Source organism: Papaver somniferum, unplaced genomic scaffold, assembly GCF_003573695.1.
Source record: "Papaver somniferum cultivar HN1 unplaced genomic scaffold, ASM357369v1 unplaced-scaffold_75, whole genome shotgun sequence".
Lineage (NCBI taxonomy): Eukaryota > Viridiplantae > Streptophyta > Magnoliopsida > Ranunculales > Papaveraceae > Papaver > Papaver somniferum.
The window spans coordinates 44,028-63,408 of NW_020650415.1; positions in this window are offsets into that span (position 1 = coordinate 44,028).

The following is a 19,381-nucleotide window of genomic DNA, read 5'->3' on the forward strand; positions in this document are numbered from 1 at the left end:
AACACATTGAGATGTGATGGAATAGTACCTAATTATTATATGCAACCACACAAAGATACCTGAGAAGAAGGGTAGACTAAGGACCATACTCATCCAAAATATCTTCCCCAAGTTGAGGTTGCAGATTTTTCTAATTGTTCAGTTGACCGGAAAATTAATTCAAACCAGATTTTATTATAAGAACTAAAAATCTTCTTCTTCTTCTTCGGAGAATTGGTTCAAATTTTCTATCTTTCCTTTTCCGGAGGTCATGAGCTTCCAGCACCATACTTTAAACAAAAGTTCGCTCATACTTATATCCACTGAGGGACGGATTAACCTTAGAAGAATGAATAGCGTGAATGTGATCACAGGATGCTTAGTTCAGTCCAGTGCTCTCTATTTCTATATATATATCATACCTTTGATGCATATATTTGTTGGGATGCTTATACAAAAGAGTAGTCAGTTGTACAACACGTTATAGGAAGGTGCGCTAAGTTATCTTACTATAATAAAGAAAAGGGGTCTTTTCAACGGACCGACATGAATAGATCCTCTTGCCCCTCCGTGTTTTCTTTGTTTGATCAGCTGCGACTGAAAGCAATAGAAACCCTTTGTGTTTTTGTTTACTCGGCTGCCACTGAATCTGAACGAACCCATTCCTGTTCTTGATTATTCAGTTGAATCTCATGAGATTTTGGCCAGTCTGAAGAATCGAGGACAATTCTAAAGTTAGCTAATTTTCCTGAAAGAAGAAACACGTTTAAAGTTTAATTTCAATGATAAATTGTTTACACGCAGTAAGTAATTAAGCAGTGCATATACTATAGAAGTGTAAGTTTTCCCGATAGAAGAGACACTTTTAAGCTCAATTATAAATCAAAATTCGTAAGTAAGCAGTATAATGTGCTTGAAAAATCATTAATTGATCTATATAGCAAAAAGGCATCCATTAGTAAGAATTGTTGTCATCTTCGATTGAGTTGTCTTTCTGTTTTGTAGCAGGGATCCGTTATTTCACTTAGTAACTTTGCATTTATGATTAACATACTTATACACTTCTGTTTCTGACGCTAATGTTTGAAGTTCTCATCAGGAGTGGATTGGTCCCAACTGCCTGAACTTAAAACTTATGTTTAATGGATTTGCTTTTTGTGTGTATGGTATTCATCTGAAAATTAATTTTTGATGTTAATACTTTGTTTAAGAAAATCTGAGAGTTCAAATGATTTAGAGACTGAGTAAAACATTGTAGAAATAGAAAGAAAAGACGTACTACAGATGAGTCAAATTCAGTAAACAAATTTAATACTAGGATGCTCATCATTTGATTATCATGTTATTATTCTAGCATTTATCAGTTCATCTATTTGCTAACTTACATTTCATTGTCATTTAATGGAGAATCTTTAGAGCCCTAAAATCATTGAGCAAGCTCGACTTTGATAGTGATTGATACCAAAATGGATGGCAGTCAACGGTCCAATCTCTGTGGAAGCCCTTGAATTAATTATTTATATGGTTATTTTGAGTTGACAAGTTATTGCACGGTAATTCTGAAACAAGTGAAGACAGTTAAATTAGCTCTCTTCTTTTTCTGATTTTGTGTCATTGCACCTGCCTGTGGCAGTGTCATTTAAAGAAAATGCATACAATTGTTTGTTTGTTTTTTTTGTGTGTAAATGGATACCCTTGGTTGAACTATTATTGAATGAGAATCTTAATCTCAATACAGTTTGGAAGAAGTGAATGCATCGTTGTGGTTACATTTTACATGTCTTGGAATGTAGCGGCAGGCGCATCGCGTGTGCGAATTTGCTAGTGTTAGATAAATTTTACACAAACTATGGGTGAAAAAAACATGATCAACACATAGTGTATTCTAATCGATTTCCATCCTTCTTCACCACTGTGTTTCTTCTCTCCCTCAGTCTGTGCCTCTACTAAAACCCAAGTACAAGTATCAAAGTCGAAGTAGAAGTTTATGTGCAGAGAGCATAGTAAAACGAGTTTTGACAGGTTTTTGGGTGGGCTACAACACCCTTAGCCTCCTCTGCCTCCGTTGCTGCCAGCAGTGTATGCAACCAACAAACACTCTGTATCTTTTCGTCAAGTCAAGGACGCAAGTGGAGTCTCTTTAATTATTAAAATTAAGATATGTTTTTGGTGAAATCTTCTGTAGCAAAATCATGAGGTTCTTCATCCATTATTTTCTTTATTTCATGTGGATAACTGACGTAAGATTTCCACAAATAGACTCTACTTTATTACGCGAAAATTAATACTCCAATAATCACTCATTGAAGACCAAACTATTGTTTCTCAAATTTGTGCTCTTTCATTTCCAGTTAAGCTTCAACAATTATATATTCCAATACCTTACTATGTGGTTTGCTGAAGGAATTCTTATTAATGGTGTAACAGAAATATTAAAAAAAAAATCTTACTAGTTTCAAAATAAAATTTCTTACTAGTTCCAAAATCCTACAACTGTTTACAAGTATGCCCAAGTTGGCATAATGGCATGTTGTGAGTGTGAGAATCTTTTTGCATTCAACCAGCTTTCAAATTCACTCTAGGAAGAATGACCGACTGACCAGAGTGAAGATCAGTATCCAGTTGCACCGGCGGTCCGGCCCAGCTTGCTCTTGAACCTGAATTTTTTAGCAAACTAGGTTTCCAAATCAATTTATGCTTGATTGCAACCCCTAGCTAGGCCCCTACAAAGACTTTTGATTCCCCATAACAAGATTTCTGGCTTTGCCATGGCCTCCACCTCCTCTGGTACTAAAATAGACTGGTTATAGATTTCTAAACAAAGCGATGTGAAGGCATTGTGCAGTAAGACATAATACCAACCAGTCACCTCCGAAAACATCTGTACACCACCGTCAGTACTGCTGGTTCTTTCCTAAATTCCAACGTACGTAAATGGTACATGACAACACAACAGTGGTGACATGACTTGTTATAGTACTAAATTGATGACTCTTCTTACAATTATCTATTGATTCCAATTTCTTAATGAAATCTCTTCTCCTATTTTGAAAGATAAAAAATGACTCTTCTTCAAATTTTAATATTGACAAACGTTTCAATGAATGGCATGCATGTACACTGATGTACTTGTCATGGCCAAAAATTTGTATTCTATATTTTCACCTAATACATATGCATGAGACGTGCTTGCTGCTTATATGAGATTTGTGAAGGTTAATTTGGTTTGTATACATTATTAGTAGTGTCTCGGAACTCTCTTCAGGGTGTGGAAAAGAAAAGAAACTCTTAAACACGAGCCTAAATTAACTTTCTTTTTTATAGAAAAACCTTAAAAAAAAGAACCAAGAACCATACAAAGTGTTAGCGGTGTTTGTGCTAAGCCTTCTTTCATTATTCTTACATAAAATAGCTAAATTAAGAGTTTCCAAATTTTGAAGTTTATGAATAATTTTTAGACTACTTAACACAAAAGAGATTTTGAAGTCTGTGAATAATTTTTAGACTACTTAACATAAAAGAGATAGGCTTGATTCTTAATCTATCATCTTCAGCCATGCTTCTTGGAATATCATAATTACTGGAGTTGTACCTTCCTTTGATTGCCTGATGATATAGATAGAAAAAGCAGCATATAAACATTGAAGTACAAGTTGATCCTAAATTAACTAGTTAAACTGGACGGGGCTATTTGGTGGTACAAAAAAACTGACTCCCAAACTCTAAACTACTCGTTCTAAAAATAATTGCCCTAGGGTCATGGTGTATACTTTTCAAAAATTTCAAAATAAACCCTCAAATCTGTACTAATTAAAATAAACAATCAGCTCAGTTTCAAAATTTTAGGAATACTGCAGCATAAAATGGTTTAATTCTTAGATAAAAATGTTAAATGGACCTAAAAAAAAGTAAAAAGGACGGAGCTATGCAGAGCTCATGGGTGGCCCCCGTCCCCTGTTTTTGGTTAATTTCTTAGTGATCCCCTAAAAATATGACTAATTAAAAAAAATCTCTTAATCCCCCAAATAAATTTTTTTGCCAATTCATCCCCTTATATGGAATTTCTGGATCACATAACCAATAACATGCACAATGATGGGACTGCTTGATAGTCCCTGGATAACTGGTCTCATCCTATGCAACTTTAGCTTTTTGTGTAGCTTTGAGAGAGCTTTTTTAATGAGATCTCGAGCAATTTTTCTTAAAAATTATAAATATAAATATTATTGTCGTAGGGTCTACTAATTTAGTACGAAATAAACCCAAAACCTAAAGGTTTAACTAAACAAGTTCAATTCAACGACTAAATCAAGTTCAAAAAGTCACCTCAAAACCGAAATAATATAATTCGGGCCCGACTTTGTCACAAAAAAATTAACTGATATCCAAGTTCTAAATGCACTATTGTCCTGGTGCGTAGCTATGTATCCAGCTTTTCAAAAAGAAATCCTCAATCCAAACGGGACAAATTAGATTGGACGGGGGCTGATTTCGTTGAATCCCAAGAAAACACGTCAGTTTTGTACTCCACCGGCCCGGGCAACTCCTTTCGTCCAAAAATAGCTCTCAACTCAAATTCTTAATGAGGAAAAGATCAGAGAAGATTGTGGACTAAGGCATACGTGCCAACCAGTCACCTCCACGGAGTATATGATTCCAAACATTGGTACAGTTAGTGACGTGACTTGATAATAATATGTCCTCTAAATACGCAGTTATTGGAATAGTTATTTCGTACTAATACTAAATCATGACTATTCTTCAAACTTGCGCTTAAAATGTGTGGATGGACAACGACACGTACGGAAACTTTGAAACAAACGAGTGGCATGCATGCATGTGGATGATGGACCATAAAGACCCTGTCAATGCCGAAAATTTGTAGCCTTTCTTTTTGGACTGCCAAGGATATTGTCTTTGCATGTTCACATTATGCCCCTTATAAGCAATCCTATAACTGCTTAATTACAAGTAAGCTCAAGGTGGAATGTGTGAGTGTGAGAATGTTTCTGCATTCAACCAGCTTTCAGATAAAACAAATTCACTCCGAGAAGAATGAATGACTGACCAGAGTGAAGACCAGACACGAAACTGGTCCTCCAAGTAAAAATTCTATTCGAGGAAATCAAAAGATGTAATAAAAACAGTGTACTAAGAAATACTGCAACTAGTACATCCACAGGCACCAGGCCCGGTCATGCGATTTTGACGGCTGGATTAGTATTGTATAAATTATTAAAATAACGTTGATCATATTCTCCTCCATTGTCAAGTGGCAGTTGCCTCATGGAACATTGTTCTCACAAGACTCCATACTCATTCGACCACATCCAAAAATATTCCCAATTTTCCAAACACTCAAATGACTATCACCCAAATTCTACATCTGAAAACTCATCATCGGTCAAAACAGCCTTCTGTTTCCTTTTCTGGTCCTTATGGATAGCAAGGAATGACTATACTTATCGACTAAAGAAACCAAATGAAGAGAAAATTACCCAGAATGGATCAAGATCAACACTGACGGAGCAACTCGAGGACACCCAGGAATAGCTGGAGCAGGTTTCATCTGTAGGGATACTTCTGTATCACAACCACTAGGAATCACCAACGCCCTCACAGCTGAATCATAGGCAATGCTGATAGCGACCAGGACGGCAAAAGAACGAATCTGGACAAAGGTTGAATTTGACACCGACTCGGAAAACTTGCTTCGATTCCTAACCTTAGATGCCGATCCGCCTTGTTACATATCTGGAATGATCTCTGAAAGCAAACGAATCATGAGACATATCACCCACTGCACCGTAAAACACAACTACAGGGAAGGAAATCAGGCAGTGGATGGATTGGCCAATCTGGCAGCAGACAACAACCAACTGAAGAACCTTACAACTTTAGTTTGGGACCATACAATCCCACCATGCATTAATCAAATTGTAATGGATGACTCCTTGGATATCGCATACCTCGTGTAATTACTGCTTAGTTTTAATAATATTTTTCATGCTTCAAAAAAAAAGCTCCCAAAAAAGCCGGGCTATTTGGTGTACAAAATAAACCAACTCCCAAATTCTAGACAACTCATTCTAAATACTATTGCCCTAGGATCATGGTATGTACTTTTCAAAATCTTCAAAATGAACCGTCAAACCTATACTAATTAAAATGAACAATTAGGTTAGTTTCAAAATGTTAGGAATACCCCAACATAAAATGATTTAGTTCTTAGATAAAAATGTTAAATGGACCTCAAAAAGTAGGTAAAAACTCAATCATAACCAATTATACGCACGATAATAGGACTGCATGATAGTCCCTGAGGTATATACCATGAATAAGTATAGACATCCTGTGATTTTTTCACGGTGAAATCACCGTGTGACACATAAATCGTGGGACTCACAGCAGCTAAAAAACCACTAGTCCCTAATGGTGGGGGACTACTAAGTGATAAAGTATCTATTCTATAATTATAAGGGGTGTTCTAAAGTGTTGAAATGACTAACCCACCCTTAACCTATATATATTTAACCACCTCCTCCCATCACCACCACCTATATATATAACCACCTCCTACCGTCACCACCGCCGCTCACCACCACCGACCACCTCAAACCACCACCACAACCACCTCTATATATGACTTAATTTAAATCATTAGCAAAACAAAATCAAAATCAAAATTGTAACAAACCCATTAATTATCATTTATTTTTGGTTGAAAAAAATGAGAAGTAATCATCAAAATGAGTTGAAAATGGAAGTTGCAGCGAGAAGTTTGGGTAGAATTATCTGAAAAACTTTGTCGAACTAGCTGAACTCAACTTTAATGGATGTTTTCTTTCAGCGAAAAGTCCGGTTACGTCGCAATTTATTTTTCCTAAATGAACTTTTAGTTCGGTTGCGTCGCAATTTTTTTCTCCTAACCGAATTTTTGTTGAAAACCTATATATTGAGTTCAGTTACGTCACAAATTTTTTCATTTTATTTTCCCAGCCGTCGCAATTTTTTTCTCCTAACCGAAATTTTCTCTGAAAGAAAAAACTCCATTAAAGCTGAGTTCAGGCTACCCGTGTTTTTAGAAACATTACCCGAACTACACTTGCAGATGAGTTCGGCTACCTGTTCTTCAAATGTCGTAGCCGAACTTTGTTAACCAAACCGAAATCAATTTGTAAATTGTTCATTTTTAGGAATGTTTTGGCTAAATCAAGCACCATTAACTAAATTTGAAGTATCCGTGAGTACCGAAAACATCGTACTCTTGTTGTGGCTCTTAAAGAAAAAGATCTAACTTTTTTTCTTCCAAAACCCTCATCTTCATTATCATCTTCATCTTCTTCTTCTCCCTCTCAATAATTCTTCTTTTGAAAAAAATCAAATTATTAATTTAATCTCGTTAATCATTAATTAACTCACTAGTCAATACACTAACTAATTTTATTACCAAGGATAAATTTGGTATTAAAAAAATAGATAAGGGATAACTTAAAATTACTTTAAATATCCACCCAAAAGATGAAGAGTAGTCCCCCTCCATTTTTGAGTAGTGTCCAAAAAAATCATTCATTTTTTTATGGGATCTGGAACAACTTTGACTTTATCGTAGTAGAAAAATACAAAATAAACCTCAAACCTAAAAATCTAATTAAACAAGTTCAATTCCACGACTAAATCAAGTTTTAAAAGTCACCTTAAGGCCGATATAATTTGGACCCGACTTTGTCACAAACAAATTAACTGATACTCAAATTCTAAATGCACTATTGCCCTGGTGTGGTGTCCTTCTTTTCAAAGACTTTCAAAAAGAAATACCCAATCCAAACGGGACAAATTAGATTGGACGGGCGGGCCGATTTCGTTGAATCCCAAGAAAACACGTCAGTTTTGTACTCCACCGGCCAACTCGTTTCGTCCAAAAATAGCTCTCTACTCACTCTCAGTGAGGAAAAGATCGGAGAATATTGCGGGATTAAAACAAACAACTGGATATTCATTTCGAAGTATATGATTCCAAACATGGGTACAGTCAGTGACGTGACTTGATAATAATCTGTCTTCTACGTACGCAGTTATTGGAATAGTTATTTCGTACTAAATCATGACTCTTCTTCAAAGTTGCGCTTAAAATGTGCGGATGGACAACGACACGTGAGGAAACTTTGGAACAAACGAGTGGCATGCATGCATGTGGATGAAAAATTCAAAGCAAAGAACAACTAAAAACTAATGGACGACCAAAAAATCTATGTTGCCAATTAGACCTCATCTATTGTTAACCCTTTCATTCATACAAGAATGTGCAGAAGCCTAAGCATGCATGTGGACGGTGGACCCTAAATTTTAGGAATACTGCAATTAAAAAATGGTTTAGTTCTTAGATGCATATGTTAAATGGACCTAAAACAAAAAGGTAAAAATTCTCTCGTCACCAATTACACGCACATTAATGGGACTGCTTGATAGTCCCTGCTGGCCTCATCTTAACTTTAGCTTTTTGTGTGGTCAGTTTTGAGAGTTTTTATTTAATGAAAATGGGTCATTTATCCAAATATTTTTAAAACATGGTTCAAATGGACGAGTGAAAATTATCATGGGTGAAATGAACACAGAAAATATAGCAAGGATGAAACTGGATTCATCTGGACTTAAACTTAAAAAATAACAAGGATGAAACTGGATGCATCCTGATGTAAATTAAAAATAAGAAAAAACATTTAAAAATGGGTAGGATGAAACTGTTTACATCCTGACTATTTTTACATTTTTGTCCATTTAAACAATATCAAAATCTAAATGTCATTTTCACCCAGGAATTATTAATTTTGATCTTTTTAATCAATTTTGTGTTTTATTTATGGGAGCTCGAGCAATTGTTCTTAAATTATAAATACTATTCTCGTAATGTCTATTGATTTAATACAAAACTCCAAACCTAAAGGTCTAATTAAACAAGTTCAATTCCACGACAAAATCAAGTTTTTAAAGTCACCTTAAAACCGATATAATTTGGGTCCGACTTTGTGACAAACAAATTAACTGATAGCCAAGTTCTGAATGCACTATACCCCTGGCGTCTAGCTTCTCAAAGACTTTCAAAAAGAAATTCCCAATCCAAACGGGACAAATTAGATTGGACGGCCGGGCCGATTTCGTTAAATCCCAAGAAAACACGTCAGTTTGATACTCCACCGGCCCGGTCAACACCTTTCGTCCAAAAATAGCTCTCAACTCAAATTCGTAATGAGGAAAAGATCAGAGAAGATTGTGGATAACTTGATACCACGAATGTTCTTTTCTGCGTACATGATTCCAAACATTAATGGTACAGTTAGTGACGTGACTTGATAATAATCTGTCCTCTACATACGCAGTTATTTTGGAAGGTTATCTCGTACTAGGCTCTCTTCTTCAAAGTTGAACAAATGCTTAAAATGTGTGGATGGACAGCAACACACAAGGAAACTTTGATACAAACGAGTGGCATGCATGCATGCTGTGGATGATGGACTCTAGCTAAAAACCCTGTCAAGGCCGAAATTTTTTGGTCTTTCTCTTTTGGACTGCCAAGGATGTTGTCTTTGCTTGTTCACATTAAGAAATCCTATAACTGCTTACAAGAAAACTCAAGTTGGAATGTGTGAGTGTGAGAATGTTTTTGCGTTCAACCAGCTTTCAGATAAAAGAAATTCACTCTAAGAAGAATGAATGACTGACCAGAGTGAACACCAAACAAGAAACTGCTCCTCTAAGTAGAAATTCTATACGAGGAAATCAAAAGATATTATATAAATAGTGTACTAAGAAATACCGCAACTTGTCAAATGTGTGGATGTCAAACATAAGGGAAATTCCTATGGAAAATTTTTTGTTGAGCCAGGTAGATGGTCAAAATGATTTTTTCACTATGGTAAAGCACTGGGCGTTAGATAATTAACAGCGTGTCCGAGGAAAAAATGCTGGAGTCTGCGATAAAAGCGCCGGCGTCCGAAGCTTTGACGCGGCGTCCTAACATATGAAGCCGGCGTTTGTAGAAAAATCGCTAATGGTTTTTTTTTTAAATTCAAAATTCACTTTTTACCTCTATAAATTACCATCGAATTCAAACAATTCACTCACACCAAAATTCACTTCTCTTGAATTTTCTCTTCTTAAATCTAATTCTCAATGGCTGAAAAGGGGATCACACTTTTTTGCGACGCAAAACTTGAAGCTACTGTTTCTAAGATATTAGGGAGTTTTAGAAAGATTGAAAATTTAAGAGGGAAGTGCAAGTTTTTGAAGTTGCTCCAAGAAAATGTGCCGCTAAAAGGCAAAGAAGAGCTCCAGTTTTGAAAGTTAACAACAAAAAATTCAAAAACAAAGGTGAAACTGTCAAAAAGCGCGTTGAATGGAAAATATGTCAAATGAAGATAAACAAGAGGCCAAAACTTGTACTTGATTTTTATTGAACCTTTTATTATTGTCTAATAAGTTTATATCTTGTAAAAGAATTGGCAGTAATATCAATGAATGAAAATGTTTATATTTTAAAATAGATTTCCACTTCAGATTAAGTGAAATTTATTACAATTTATTAAACTTGAAAATAACATCAAACTACATTTTAACAAACCACAACAAAAACATCAAACTACATCAAATCCAGCGACATTCTCTCTGTAAAGTTCATAGCATTTAAAATGCCTAAACTCTCTCCCGCTTTCTTCGGTAAACTTGGTCTGAGCGATGGTTTCAAATTCTTCGTTGGATAATCAGAATTGCTACGATGAACCATCAACAATACTTCCGTATAATGTTTTGAGAGTGAAGAATGTGTAGAATGTGTGAATTTGGAGTTGAAATGAGGAGTATTCATAAAATTCAAAAAATTGTAGCCGTTGGATCACAGGAGTTTTCAGCCGTTCAGGTGGAGCAGTTGGCATTTGTGGGTCTGACGTTGGCGTTTTTAATAAGCACGCGGGCGCTATACTTTCTAACGCGCTCTGATCCTACCGACTTGATGTTCAAACCAACAAATCTAATGGTTTGAACATCCATTTTTCATGTTTGTTCATTCCATAGTGGGAGCAAAATGAATAAACTCCAGGTTTGTTCATTCCATATGAATTGTTGTAAGGAAACTTAGCCACAGGAGAATGACATGCATGTCCAGTGATGTACCTGTCATGGCCAAAAATTTGTATTCTATATTTTCACCTAATACTTATGCATGGGACGTGTTTGGTGTTATATGAGCTTTGTGAAGGTTAATTTGGTCTGTATACATTATTTGTGTAGTGTCTTGGAATTCTGTTTTGGGTGTGGAAAAGAAAAGAGACAGAAAAACATACAGGTTATGAAACGAAAGAAGATCATAAGGATTTTATATTTCTTTAAAATTTAAACAAGGATAAAAAATGATATTTATAAGTTGTTGTTTTCTGGATTATTTTCCCGTTGTGCCAATGTTAGTGTGGTGGTAAAATTGAATGATGATATATTGTTGGTAAACTGAAAGATTGTGTCATCTTCTACAGCTCCCTAAAAAGCGTGGCAATTTGCTGGTACAAAATAAACTGACTCCCAAATTCTAAGCGACTCGTTCCAAACATTACTGCCCTAGGCTCATAGTATATATGTTTTTCAAAATTTTAAAATAAACCCTCAAACCTAGCCATTTATACTAATAAAAATGGACAATTAGGTTAGATTCAAAATTTTAGGAATACTGCAACTCACTACTTTCACACAAAATAGCTTAATTCTTAGATACAAAATGTAAAGAAAATGGAAAGAAAAAATAACACAAAATTGATTAAAAAGACAAAAACCAACAATTTCTGAGTGGAAAAAACTTGTGCATGTTGATACTGTTTATATGGACAGAAAATATGAAAATTATTGTTTAATTATCCATTTTGGATATTTAACCCAGAAAAATAAAAATAAAAAAAATGTCTTTTACCTAAAATATCCCTTAACCCTTTAAACCAAGTTGTTTATCAGCGAACAGATTTTGAAACATCGAACTCATCTTTTATCGACAGAAACAAGACACAGGTGATTTTCTTTTCTTTTTTCAGATCTGGGAGCTCAATCATGGTGATGAACGATTGTGGAATCGAAGTTAAAATATTTTACTATCAAAAATCATCTCATATCTTCAAATCGGTAAGTTTTAAGTTTCAATTTCACCAAGTATTGTAGATGATTATGATTCATTGATCTAATTTTGATTTTGTTTTTGGTCTAATTGTAAGAGGAAGAAAGAAACTTATAACACGTTTCTCTCTTTGATTCATCCGTATTTGAAATTTCATTAGCTATTGGATGATGGGATTTTTGTTAATTTTGGGGTTTAGTTGGTGATGCTGATTTTGGTTCGAGTTTGGATTTATACTTGATCGAAATAGAAGTCGACAGTGACGAAAATATTGGGTTCTCGATGTGAGCCTGAAATTGGGTTTTGCTGGAATAAGCATCGGGTTAAAGAATAATTAAGGATGTACATGAAAGATGATTTTGTTGAGGATGAAAATGATTGTGAATTGAAGATGGTGGCGAATACTCCATGGATTGATGCCTGACGCTGATTTATTTCATAGACATGAGACGTTAAAAGTTCAATTTCTATATTGTTGCATCAAAAAACTTGGACCGACAGTAAGCGATGTAACTGGTTTTATGGTCAGTTCAGTAAGGAACAATGGTGAGATGGTCAAAGTAGAAACTGCAGTTGGTGGTTACGCGAATATGTTAAGGGAGAAGTGGCTTAATAGCGAGGAAGGAACTGGGGTTTGTTGTATTAACTGAGTTCAGTTTGAATTGGTTGAAACAATTGATGTTTGTGGCTGATGGAGCAAATAGGTTGAGGTGCAGGTGATAATTGAACTTGAACTGAAAATAGATTTTGAATGTTGTTATTATGAGAAAGTTGTACTGGAGCTGTAAACGTCAGCATATGGATCAGTTTCTTTTGTGATCATGATATTCTCTGTATGGCTTCAACGAACCTCAATGTTTATGAGTACATTAATCCGTATTTCAATGTTGCAATTAGTATTTGTTTTGACACATTCAAATAAGTGTATCTTAATGAAATTTGTTGGTTGTTTAATTGTAGATTCCTTTCAATTTTTATGGTAAAATCTTGAATGAGTTCAGGTATCACAAAGAATAGACTTGGATGAAATTAGTTTCATCCTGCATATTCTAAAAAAGAACAAATTTTTTGTCCAGGGTGAAACTGGTTTCATCCTGCATGTCTTGGAAAAAAAAACATATTTGTCCTACACAAACTCAGAAAACGTTTTTTACCAGGATGAAACCAGTTTCATCATGTATATTCTGGCAAAAAAATACCTGCATATTCTGAGGAAAGAACTCGAAATATAAACTAGTTTAAGTAAAACCAATTCATATTTAATTGACTTGCAATTAAGATATAGAGGAATCCTGATTCATAAATCGATTCAAAGAAAGTTTGCTAATTAAGGGTTTTGTAGCGACCTATTTTCTAAAAAACATAAACGTTTTTAGTTATTGCTCAACTTCCAGCAACTGCAACTTCATTTAGCTTCCTTTTTCTCCTACTTTTTTCATCCATTTTGCTAACCACGTTCACGTCATGCATATTCCTTGTGCTTGATTTACCACCAACTTTCACATCATGCCTATTCTTGGTTTTTACATCAACAACCACGTTCACGTCATGCCTGTTATTGGTTCTTACACTCTTCTTGCTATTGCTTCCTGCAACAATTTAAATCGAAACCAGTTACATCCTATTTTAAAGATAGATGAAAATCATTTACATCATATTTTTAAAGATAGATGAAAATTAGTTTATGGAGGTATCATCTTTCTCAATCGGTCTTATTGGTGTTGTATAGATTATCCGGTGAAATTTCTTTGGCTTGTTAGCAGTAAGCCCATCAACTGCAACAAATATACTAGCGTAATCCTATAATGATTTGTGTACTACTATAAAAGCAGTTCAAATCTAACAAAAGAAGTTATTCATTCGGCATATGCGAGTGATTTGATGCTCCGTCTCTATTCTCTCATGCATGGCCTAAATAGGTATCTCTAAAGCATCTACAAACCCAAATTAGTACATACAATCAATACAAACAAGGTTTACAAAATGAAACACATACAAGCATGTAACAAAAACTTTCATTTTTGATTATAACAATTAAAATCATAGTTCATTCATAATGAGTATTGATCGTAAATTCAACCCGAATGAAACCGGTTCCATCCTAGTATAAAACATGGATGAACCATGTACACCATAGATTAACCCTCATATTCATCTTAGTTTGAAACTAGATGAAACCAGTTTCAACCTAGTATAAACATTGATGAAACAATATACGTGACATACTAATTTAAACATGGATGAAAACAAACAACAACCAAATTCAGAACAGGGTGAAACCAGATTCATACTAGTTAAAAATTGTTGAGAACAAATTCAAGTATATTTATAGTAGGTAAACATGTACACTGCAGATTTCACCTGAATGAAACTATGTTTCATCATAGTTTAAACCTACTGAAACTAAACAAATTGCAGATAAAATATGGATGAAACCGGTTTTCTTCATAGTTTACTCCTTCTAAAAAATATAAACTGCAACTGGTTACATCCTAGTTTAAACCTGCTGAAATTGCAGACAAACTTGGATAGAACCAGTTTCATCTAATTTTATACTTGGATAGAACCAAGCAAGCAATGAGACAACAACATTCCATGGATAGCTTACCACATACAAAGTCACTCTAACTACACCTGGATAAATCCAATTTCTTCCTAGTTTGATTGGGTTAGAGAGAAAACCAATTTCATAGCATAAATATGACAATTCTATAAATCTGGGATTGATGATTTCAGTTTCATCCACTAATATGATGTTATTATTCTCATATTCGTTAAAACTATGACCTACAAGATATGCAAACCAGTTACAATCACTTTCCAAAAGCCACTGAATGTTGGAACCCTCACAATCTAGTAATGCCAAGATAACCAGACCAACAACAGTGTAGATGATACTACTATGGATCACATTTAGAAAAGAAGCATAAAATTTCAGAGATGCTATATGCATAACCTAGCTACCATGTAATGACCGCGAGGTCTAGTCTCACATCCTAACCAGGAATCTAGGTCAAGTTTAACCTCAGTCGCAAATCTCAACTGTCATGAAACTATAATTTCATCATAGTTTAAACCTGGATGAAACTGTTTTAATCTAGGAATCCGACACATATAGCATGCTAATTTCATCTCAGTTAGACATGTACAATCCATATTAAACCTGGATGAAACTGTTTTCATCTAGTTTTAAACTGCTAGAACAATATAAACTGCAGATTAAACTTGGATGAAACCAGTTCCATCATAGTTTAAACATGCTGAAAGAATACACAGATGCAAACAAAATTCATCCATCATAACACATGAAAAAACTCAAATAACCAGATGCAAACCAAATTCATCAAAAACATACAATGAAATTGGAAAATAAAATCAACCAATTTTATTAAATAAAATCGAGTTTCATCCACACATCCATTGAAATGAAAATAAAACAACCAATTCAACAAATTAACCCACTGAAATGAAAATAAGAACAACCAATTCAACAAGTTAATCATGCAATTCTGAAAATAAGAACAAAACAGAGTTAGGGTTTCAAATGTTACGAGTTCTAAGAGACATTTCTGTAGATCGATTGAAACCCTAATTCTTCCAATACACAGAACTGATCGATTGAAACCCTAATTCTTAGAATATGCTAGAAACCTCTCATGATGTAGTGTTCATGGTGTTTGCAGACGTTGGATGAAGCTCGATTTTACGACAGTGTTGATGGTGAGGAGAAAAGGATGGACGAAACCAACTTCTGATAGTGATGATGGTCAGGAGACGGTGGATGAAAACGATTTATGGTAGGTTTATGGTGAGGAGACGGTGGAGGAAAATGATTTTCTGGTAGTGTTGATTATGAGGAGACGGTGGAGGAAGTTGAAGTTACTGGTAGTGAGAAGAAGATGAAGATGTTAGAGGTCTCTTTTGTGATAGAAAATAAGATCGATATATTCTAGACAGAGAAAAGAGTAGTAAAGTCTGTTCCCATATAAAAAAAATATCCCGTCCATTTGACCCAGGAAAAAATTTACCCGTCCATCTCAACCAGGAATAGTATTTTTTTGGCCAAATAGCCCATTTTCTGAAAAAATAAACTCTCCCGTAACCAATCACACGCACAAAAATGAGACTGCCTGCTAGTCCTAGGTAAGTGGCCTAATCCTATGCAACTTTAGCTTTTTGTGTGTTGGGTTGGCACACTCCCAAACAATTTGGTATCCCCTATTAGCAATCTTGAACATATGGTAATACTCCGTTATGTCGCTCTAAAACCGTCGGCTTGACAGCCTGTTATCCGTGTCTTCCAATGCCTATATAAAGGCATGATTTATTCTGATCTGAAGGTTGTGGTATCACATTGGATTTCTTTGATCCTATCCCTACTTGGTTGTTGAGTTCACTGTGGCGATACTGACACCAATTCCTTGTATATCTATTGTTAAAGCAGTCCCAAACCTTCTGTTTATCTCTCTGTCTTTCGAGATATGAAAGTAGAACTTTGGCTAGTCAATTTCCTTGTTTATATATATACAACGAGGGACTAGAGGAGGAGTAAAAACAACCAAAACCAGGGATGGATCCTCTTTCGAGATATGTTTATTTTTCAATCTGACCTGGGCTGATACCCAGCCCAAAACTGAAGGGTTGGATTTTTATTTTACACGGATGGACTAGAGGACTACCTGGACTAAAGCACAATTTAGCCATCTCATAGGTTTGTTTAGACTAGAAACCCCATTCAAAACGTACTTTTTTCTTGATTCTTATTCCAGCCATAAATTTTCTATATGGTGTCTTTGAGATAAAAAAACATTGCACAATTTTTAAAAACATTGTCTAGGACACACTTGAAAACAAACGGTTGTTTCTCCGATGAAGAATTCTGGTGGCCTTTGTTGCGCCACCTAGCATTGTGATTGCTGGGTCTAATTGTCCCACTTGTTTTATCTCTATTAGGATTCTATTATTTATTTTTGTTTTTAAAATGAATTCTATTGGATTTCATCCACCATCGTAGCTCCAAATGTCCGGATATAAAATTTGGAATCCAGTTTAAGAAAGTAACAATGCATCAGTTTGGCGGAGCTCATACCATTGCATATAGAACTAACAAATCTTAACAAATCCTTACAGTTGGATCGATAAATTGGTATCACCCCCGCTAAAATTAGCATCACTTTTATAAATCATGTACAAAACTAGCACCCCTGCATTTCCTCAGCCAGCAGACCCCACTCTAATGTGAGTAGTGCGATTTTTAATGAGTAGTGCTATGTTGACCGGGATTGTCCCCCGCAGGCGAATTGTAGGGGTGTGGAGTATTTGCACTGTGGGTCCCATTAGGTTGTGTGTATCGGGAAATCCCACGGTATTTCAACCCCGGTACACGTAGCATTATTGGTTTTTAATTTTTTCACCTTGGCGGTGCGCTTAGAATCGTTGTATTTTTTTATTTTATTTTTGCCATAGACCTGTCTCCGGGCCATAATGTCATGAGGCGAAAAAAATGGGGGAAGAATCTATGGGGTGTGAAGCATTTCCGGCTCATTAGTCGTGCCATCAGTGCGAACCAATTAACCCTCTATTCCTGTTAATTCAAGTCTTTCTTCTCGGAAACAACAACAAAAACCCCAATTTCAGAAAAACAACAGAAAACCCTAATTTACTTCTCTCGCACTACCAGAAATTCGCAGCTGAAAGGAGGAGATAACACCACACCACAATGTCAAGCCTTCCTGAAGAGTTGTACCTCGACATTGTATTGAGGGTACCGGTGAAATCAACATTCGTCTGTAAGTGTGTTTGTAAATCTTGGTTTCAAATAATTTCTAATCCTAATTTTGTTAAATCCCATCTTAATCTTACCACACAAAGAAACAATAATCACAGTCTATTGATTCAAAGTACTAAGATGTATTTAAGATTTGATTCATTATCATCGTCAAATGATGCTGTTATTGTTAGATTGGATCCCCCCTACAGAAATACTAAATTGTTGGGTTCATGTGATGGAATAGTATACGGCTGGAATTTTATGCTGGATTTCTATTTTCTGTGGAATCCAGCCACAAGGGAATAGAAAGAATTACTCCAATCACCAGACGAATATCATATGTGCCAAGGTGGATACTATGGTTTTGGTTATGATTCTAAGACTGGCGATTACAAATTGGTAAAGTTTGATGAAATGAAGGGGAGTACTTCAGTCGTAATCTATTCTTTAAAATTAAATTCATGGAAAAGCTTTGTATCCATCCAGTATGTGTTTCCTTATTGTGAAATGCGTGGGGTGCCTTTCAATGGAGCTCTTCATTGGTTCGGGGTAAAACGTCCTCCACGGTGATAGTCACAATCGATTTCTGCGAAGAAAGATTTGAAGAAATGCAACTACCAATGGCACTACCAACGGATCAACATTATATGAACATGGGTGTTTTGGAAGAGTGCCTTTGTGTACTTGCTCATATTAAGGAGACTTTTGAAGTATGGATAATGTCAGACTATGGAGTTTCGCAATCTTGGACTAAACTTTATACAATTATGTATAGGAGCTTAATGTGTGATTACCGTTGTCATGTGGAGCTTATTGGGTCTTTCAAGAATGGTGAGATACTGTTCAGGGCCACAAGCGACGTAATCTCATATAACTCAGAGTGTGGAACTTCTAGAAAAACAGAAATTGATTACATCGACAATGGAGGGGCAGCGAAATATTTTGAAATCTTAGTTTCTCTAAACTCTAATACTCTTGTGGAAAGAAAGAGAAAGAGAGATATCACTTATGTCTTGATGACGACTAAGATGCTAAACATGTGAGTATGCTAGGAATGGAATAACCTGTTAAAGGATAACAAACTCTAATACTCTTGTGGAAAGAAAGAGAAAGAGAGATAGGAGTTTCATAATGGAATGAGAGACATAGGCTTGAATCAGAATGTTGTTGCATTGCTTTGCAATGTGGATTTACAACGATATGGTGACAATTTCGTGTCACATTGGGGATCCTTACTGGCTATCTGTCTCAAGTTAAGTTAGAGAGATAAAAATTCTTAAAACTTGTGTTGAATGACATGGAATTGCTGTTTTGCGCATCTATAGCATTTTCGAAGAAATGTTCATCTGTGTGTCATGTTTGCAGCTTTTAGTATTAAGCAAAATAACTCATAATTTCTTTGGTAATGCAGGAGGCAGAGAAACTCTTCTTGGTATGGGGAGTGGGTCATTTTATCCATAATTTTGCAGGTTTCCACTTTTCTT